General features: G+C 31.2%; 1 long non-coding RNA gene across 1 annotated transcript; it reads left to right on the top strand.

Annotated features, from left to right (window-relative positions):
* The first annotated feature begins 2,428 nt into the window (after nt 1-2,428).
* On the top strand, nt 2,429-5,652 carry LOC127715060 (uncharacterized). Its single transcript, XR_007988103.1, has 2 exons — nt 2,429-2,535; nt 4,896-5,652. It is a non-coding gene; the product is annotated as an uncharacterized LOC127715060 (long non-coding RNA).
* Nucleotides 5,653-7,237: the final 1,585 nt, after the last annotated feature.

A 7,237-nucleotide genomic window follows, 5' to 3' on the forward strand; every position in this document is an offset into this window, starting at 1 on the left:
CAAATAAAACATATGTCTGTATATATGCCTTGTATAAGCAGTAATTTGTGATATCTTTGCTGAATGATAGACAATGGCATGCCTTATTAAAAATAAATATTCTAGTTAGAAAGAAAAAAACAAAATATAGGTCGAAAGAAGAGGGAAAAGAAAAAAAATAGTTTCCGAGAATCTTATCCTACAGCATGGCGTAAGCATAGGATTCAGGACGTTCGTAGAAAAAGTTTTTGTCGAATCTTTTTGAAAACTGACGTAATTAAGGTCTGTAAGATCTCTAGAACTTACCGTAGCGTATTTCTTAACTCTGACTAAGGTGCCAATGATACAACTCTTCATCCAAGTCACAATTTATAAAAGTAAACTACTATAGGTCAAAGTACGGCCACCAACATACGAAGCCTTGGCTCACACCGAACAGCAAGCTATAAAGGGCTCGAAAAATGACTAGTGTAAAACCATTCAAATGGGAAAACCAACAGTCTAATCTATATAAAAATAACAAGAAACGAGAAACACTTATGAACCACATCAACAAACGACAATTACTGAACATCAGATTCCCGACTTAGGACAGTTGCAAACAATTGCAGCGGGTTAAAACGTTTTAATAGGTACCAACCTTCACCCTTATCTGAAACAATAGTGTAACATCACGACATAGAAAGACACACTATAACATAGCAATTACGTTGGCTGAACACAATAAAAAGACATATTAACACAAGCGAACATACACTGAACGAATAAATTTGATCTATGATACAATGTAAATACAAAAACAATCAAATAAGGGGGGAATAAATAAAAGCAACAGTAGTATACCGTTGTGAGATGTTAAACAATTTAAGAAAAACAAAAACCATCAACAAAAAGCCGCCAATTACACAGGTAAATGAAAATAATTTTGTTGTCAGGTATACAGTTTAAATCGAGAAAGTAAATACTTTTGAAAAAACAAATAACTTTGTTAATAGAAAATTTATAGTCATACCAAACACTAATCAAAGCTGGTATATCGACGAGATATAACCCTGAGAAAGTAAATGTTAAATAACAAAAAGCATTACAAATAGTATCAGGTAAAATTAACATCATCAGGTAGATTGGTCTGCATTTCACGCGATATATCTCGACCGTAATCTGAACCTGTACTCCACTTGTTCTTTAAAATCGGAATCTTACTCGACCGAAGTCTTAATCATTGTCGACTAAGTCTGAACCATACTTCACCAATTCTGAACCATACTAAATCAAGTCTTTACAATCTTCGATCAATTCTTAATCTATCTTTCGTAGTTTTTTCCTGTTTCAATTCAAAATGTTTCCCTTGGCTTGAAATTGGACCAACATGTACTATATAAGAAAATAAATTGTCAGACAAGAACAATCAATGTAATATAAGTGGTTTTATTGACCGCCCAAAACGTCTTATCATGCCAATTTTCATTATATGATTTGTAATTACCTTTATATGACACTAGTAGCACGATTTCAGTCTGAAACGGTCATTTTGGTCTGATCATATCTTAATCGACTGGATTTACCGCTAGAGAAAAACGTCAAGACTTTTAAGAACTTTTCAGACGCCGTTCCGATCGATAGTCGCATAAGGTAAATCAGTCCGTTAAGGCATGTCAAGATAAACAAGACTGAATCTTCTAGCGAGCTGTTAAGATCCGTTACGACTGATTCAGTCGAAATCAGATCATGGATACAAAATTACGTCAAGATGTTGTCAGACCGTGTTCAGTCGTGTTCAGATTTTAATAATTTGGACACAAAACGAGTGAAACTTTCTCAGTGTGTATCAGGGGTTGCTCCCCTTCCAGAGTAAAATACAAATTAGAAAGAAGACGGTTTATGTTACTTTGATAGTTTACCATGTCTACTTAATTAAAAAAATAAAACAATTTCGATTCTTACTTTTTCGTATGTAATTATTAAACATGTTTTATATTTAAAAAAAATATATTGTTGTTCAGTGTTGTTTATTTAATTATTTTGCGATCGTGTTTGACTTGTGCATTCGACTTTCCTAAAGGTATCTTTTATTTTTTTTATTCTGTCTATTTAGAGTCTTTTATAACTTGTTTTACATACCAGAAGCATTCGTTTAAAAATAGAGTTTATATATTATTGGAGATGATGGTTTATGAATTCATAATTTCAAATTTATATTTGAAATATATTTGATAAATTATCATGATGATTATGCGGAAGTGAAAATGTTCCGTCGGTGTATGTGAAGAAAATTTAAAGAATATGACTAAGTTACATATATCATACAGCATAATAAAACTGGTTTAATTTGAATCACTATCCATTAGGGACATTTTCCGATAATAATTAATCAAATCTGTCAAGTTTTATTAAAAACGGAAAACAATTCTTCACCCGTAAACGATTTAACGTTACTGTGCCTTTATTTTTGTTGCATTCTGTCGGCGGAAAAGCAGATCGGCAAACTATATTTTACACAAAATCGTAGAAGGGAAACTTACAGTACAATATAAGCTGCTCTGAATATTGCAGTCGGTGAGTAGAAATGAAAATATTTTAAAGCATGTCCATCAGAATTTGAGAATAATCATGGATCCAAGATTTTGAAGGAAAAATGTGCACATTTGTTCCTACAGGTATGAATCAACGTTCTTTATCATCGCACTCGTGCATAGTGGCATGTTCCAATGCAACGTTAGGATGTAGGATTGTAAAAAGTTTATGCATCGTTGAAATTCATGTATGACACCATTCCCCTCCCCTTTTAATATCATGTTTATGAAATTATGTCATTTAAACCCTTACGACTTAAGAACTTCAAATACATCCCAAGGGTGACAAAGGAATAGAAAAAAGGTTACTCTTGGTCTTCATCCAGTGGCGGGGCTAGGGGTTCCTGGGATTGGACCCCCCTTTTTTGGAGGATCAATGCATTTGAAAGGGGACATATAGTTTGAACCCCCTTTATCCTGGGTCGGGACCCTCCCCCTTTTAAAAATGGCTGGATCCACCCCTGTTCATTGTCTTACTGTTAAACCCTAACATGTGGTGCATTGGTTTGGTTGTGCAGGATGGCCTATTACAGGACCTATACATATTGTATGATAATGTTAACATGGTAAATGTATTGATAACTGTCTCTTCCTAAATTTGCATGATTAATTTGTCACTGGATTTTTTATTACCAACAACCAAAAAATCTTTACATGTCCATTTTCATATAATAACTTTGCTAACGCTGGTTTATAAGTATGTCCCTTGTTTTACTTAATTACCTTGTGCCTGTTGTGGACGATGCCGATGTACAATAATTATTATTTATAAAATTATTTAATAGAATTTGAGATAATTCAAGTTGAATTTTACTACAAATCAAATATTTGTATATAAAATGTTGTGAAAATTATTAATTTTATTGACTTATTTAGCAAAAATGCATGTTCAGTATATTTTTCAAATAATTCCTGAGTCATGGACAACAAAACATGAATAGATTTTATAATATAATAAAGCATTGAAAGTGAATATCTATTAGATGGTTCAAAATAAAATTAATCATCAAAATATTATTAAATTAATATTCCTGAAACATGTGAAACAATACACAGAGTCATAACAGTTGCCATTTAAAAACAGTTGATAAAACAAAATGAGAGTATTGTTTCATCATGTACAGTACCCCCGGGCATGTACCTATAAGGATTCATATTGAACAAGTGTTGTGGAGGTTTCATCTTTTCTCAAAATGAATAATTACAATGAACATGATGAATAAAATAACTGTAAATATTTTATCATGTTATAGTGGAGGGATGACGCTCTGCACATGGCACACAGATTTGTCTTATATTATCATTCAATCCAAAGAACTATTAATCAAATTAGTGTGGCCTAAACTTTATATTTTCATGTGAACTTTGTCAGTTATTACATAAATTTTGCCCTGTTAGCATGGTTAGTCGAAATACATTGATGCCTTTTTACTTGTCTTGGTTTTGGGACTGCTGTCTCTTTGGAATATACCCAACATCTCCTTTTAATCTTGTTTTGGAATTGGCATGAATGGTCGTCCACATGAAAAACATATAAAATATACATGATGATGTTCAAGAAGATTAATACAGGGTTGAAGAGTGGTGCAAAAGGAATAACATGTTCATTAATGCAAATAAAACAAAATGTTTGGTTACTGGTACAAAGCAGAAACTATCAATTGAGACTTATCAACCAAACTTGATAATAAATTCAAAAGTATTACATAATTCTTCATGTGAAAAATTATTAGGTGTTAAAATTGACAGCACACTTAACTGGAGAAATCAAATTGACCAAGTTTGTGCTAATATATCATCCAGAATATACCTTCTTTCTGAAATTATTTTAGAAAGAAGGTATATTCTGGATGATATATTATTATAAAGAAATTTTTAGATATAAACGCATTTACTTCTATTTTTATTAATCATTCTTTAAACTTATCTTTGTAGTAATTTTATAAAATGATCAAAAGAAATATCAGCTGTTGTGTTTTAGAGAGAAATAACTATGTCAGACTTTTTAAAGAATTGATCAAAACAAATGTAAAGTGCTAGTCTCAATTACACAGTAACCCTTCAATGAAGTACGTGAAGTACACACATAAGAAAACATTAATGTAGAAAGAGAGACAATATCTTTTTAAAAATAGAACCCCAAAGAAAGATTTTATTCTTCTTGTTATATGAGACTTATATATAAGTTCAATTGTATAAGTCATAAATACAGTTGTATTAGTCATAGAACTTTGTTATCAAGCAAATTAGACTCCCCGTTTTTCTTCTAGATAAATACAAGTAAATATATACAATATTAGATTAGTTTCAGTACTTTATTCTTAATGTATTTTTTTTTTGTAGAATTCACATTAGTTTGAGCATCATTCCCAGCCAGATTATGAAGCCTGCATATACATGATATAGGAAATATATATAGATGTCACTAAGTAACTCTCATAGCTGCTAATTGTGAAACAGTGGATTAATCTATAATTTTGTGTTTACTTATTGCTTTTGTAAATAACAAATAGGGCTTACAGCATTATGCCATGATGTTGATGGGATGTTCGGATTAGATTGGACAAGAAGAAAATTGTGCATTGAACAAATAGCAAACTTACAATTTGTAAGAAAGACTACATTACTTGATGACAGTGAATACCTTTGATATATTATTCATTTGAAATAACAATTTGGAACAAAGAGAATTCATAGTTTTCTGGGAATATTAATAGTGCATCATATCTGAATTCCATGAATATCTGGATAGTTATTCATTTAGAATAGCAAATTGGAATAATGAAAATTCATAGTTTCAGTGATTAGTAATAGTCAAATCAAATCAAACTTGTATTGCCATATAAACCAACTTATACGATTTGTGACAAAAACAACATTAATAATTATATACATTAAATGCCAAGAAAAAAGCATGTATAATCATATTAAACAAACTAATGAAAATAGTTCAAAATTCAATTATGAGTCCCCTATCCTTAGTGCCAATGACTTTTTTATAAAGGAACCTATGCTTTCTATCTGTTTTTGTGTTGATGGGCAAAGAATATTTCTAATTTTTTCATTTTCATTGAGGCTATTAAAATTTTCTATACTTTTAGCCTTTGTTAATTTTTTAATGAAAAAAGGGTCTAATGGTAGCATTTTCCTGCAATAGAAAAGAAAAATTAATGTTTTTCATCCTCAATTGTACATGTTGTATTGCAGGACTGACACAACCAGTTTTCCCTAGGGATTTTTAGGTGTCTCTATAGTGCATCATATCTGAATTCATGAATACCTTGGATAATTATTCATTTAAAATTTGGATAATGAGAATTTCTGGTTTCTGTGAAATTTATAGTACATCACATCTGAAGTTAATGCTGTCATTGCTATTGTGAGCTACGTATATATACATGTACCACCAGGGGGTGTTAAACAACCTTGACTACCCATGAGGGTGTGTCACAGCCCTCGCATGCTTGTTGGTTAGTGTCAAATGACTGCTTGTTGTACTTATAAGAGTCTGAATGTACATACATGTATATTGATAATAGTCTAAATTATTGGTCATACTGAAACTTGCATTTTATACTGGTCAAGCGTATTAAACAATACATGTACTTCAAAGTATCATTTTATTGTCTCACCTACGACAAAAGTTGGTGGTCATGGTGGTATGCAAGAAATAGGTATTACAATCTGGGGGTGATGATGTAAACTATTTTTTAAGCTTTACATTTTAAAAGCTAAAAGATCTGGATGCTTCTTATCTTGTATTGATCAGATAGCTTATATGTTATGAAGTTTCAGTCTGTCATTATACTCATATGTTCATCATGTTCATTGCACCTGACCTCATTTTCATGGTTCAGTGACTGTATGAAAAAAATACTGTTTTTTTTAACAGTGAAATGCTCTCTTATATGAGTAATTGGATACATTTTTTGTATATGAGTATCTTGCAAGGTCTACTTGTCTATCAGGTTGGGTTGACCAGACCTTGACTTTATTTCATGGATAAGTGACTAAGGTTATTTTATAGTCACATTGTTAAGTTTGTTTCGCAGATACTATATATATATATATAAGCAGTACTCCAGTCATGCCAGTAGATCAACTTCATGTTTATTTGATGTATGGAACAATTGTACAGTGTATTATGTCTGACTGGTAGGGTTCATCAGATATTGACCTGTCATCATGGTCATGGGTTCATTGAACAGTCAGGGGACTTATTGAAATAAGTGACTTATTTAAGTAGCAAATTCGAAGTTTTGTCACAAATTGTGATTTTGTAGTTTTACCAAAATTTTAAACACATAGCTTTAGATAATATCTTTTCATTAGTAAAATTGAAAAAAATGAACTTTTTGTCTCTTTTAAGCATCAAGGTTTATGCCTTTGATGCAATCATTTAGCTGCAAATTCTATTTTACTTGAAAAAATGCTATAAAAATGGCTTTACATAATGAACTGATACTTTCTCAACAGATTTTTCCCAGCAGTGGGAGTATTTTTCCTGTAAAATTCAAGGTTTCATCTTATAGATTATGTAATAAAATTCTACTGTTCGCGATCAAAATTTCACTGTTCGGGGGTGTTGAAATTAGTGGGGGTTATTAAAATAATGATACTTAAAGAAGTGATTTTTTGGAAGGAAATTGAGGTATGATACTTGAACAAGTGATTTTTATGTCATC

The sequence above is a fragment of the Mytilus californianus genome, unplaced genomic scaffold (assembly GCF_021869535.1).
Source record: "Mytilus californianus isolate M0D057914Y unplaced genomic scaffold, xbMytCali1.0.p SCAF_9, whole genome shotgun sequence".
Classification (NCBI taxonomy): Eukaryota; Metazoa; Mollusca; class Bivalvia; order Mytilida; family Mytilidae; genus Mytilus; species Mytilus californianus.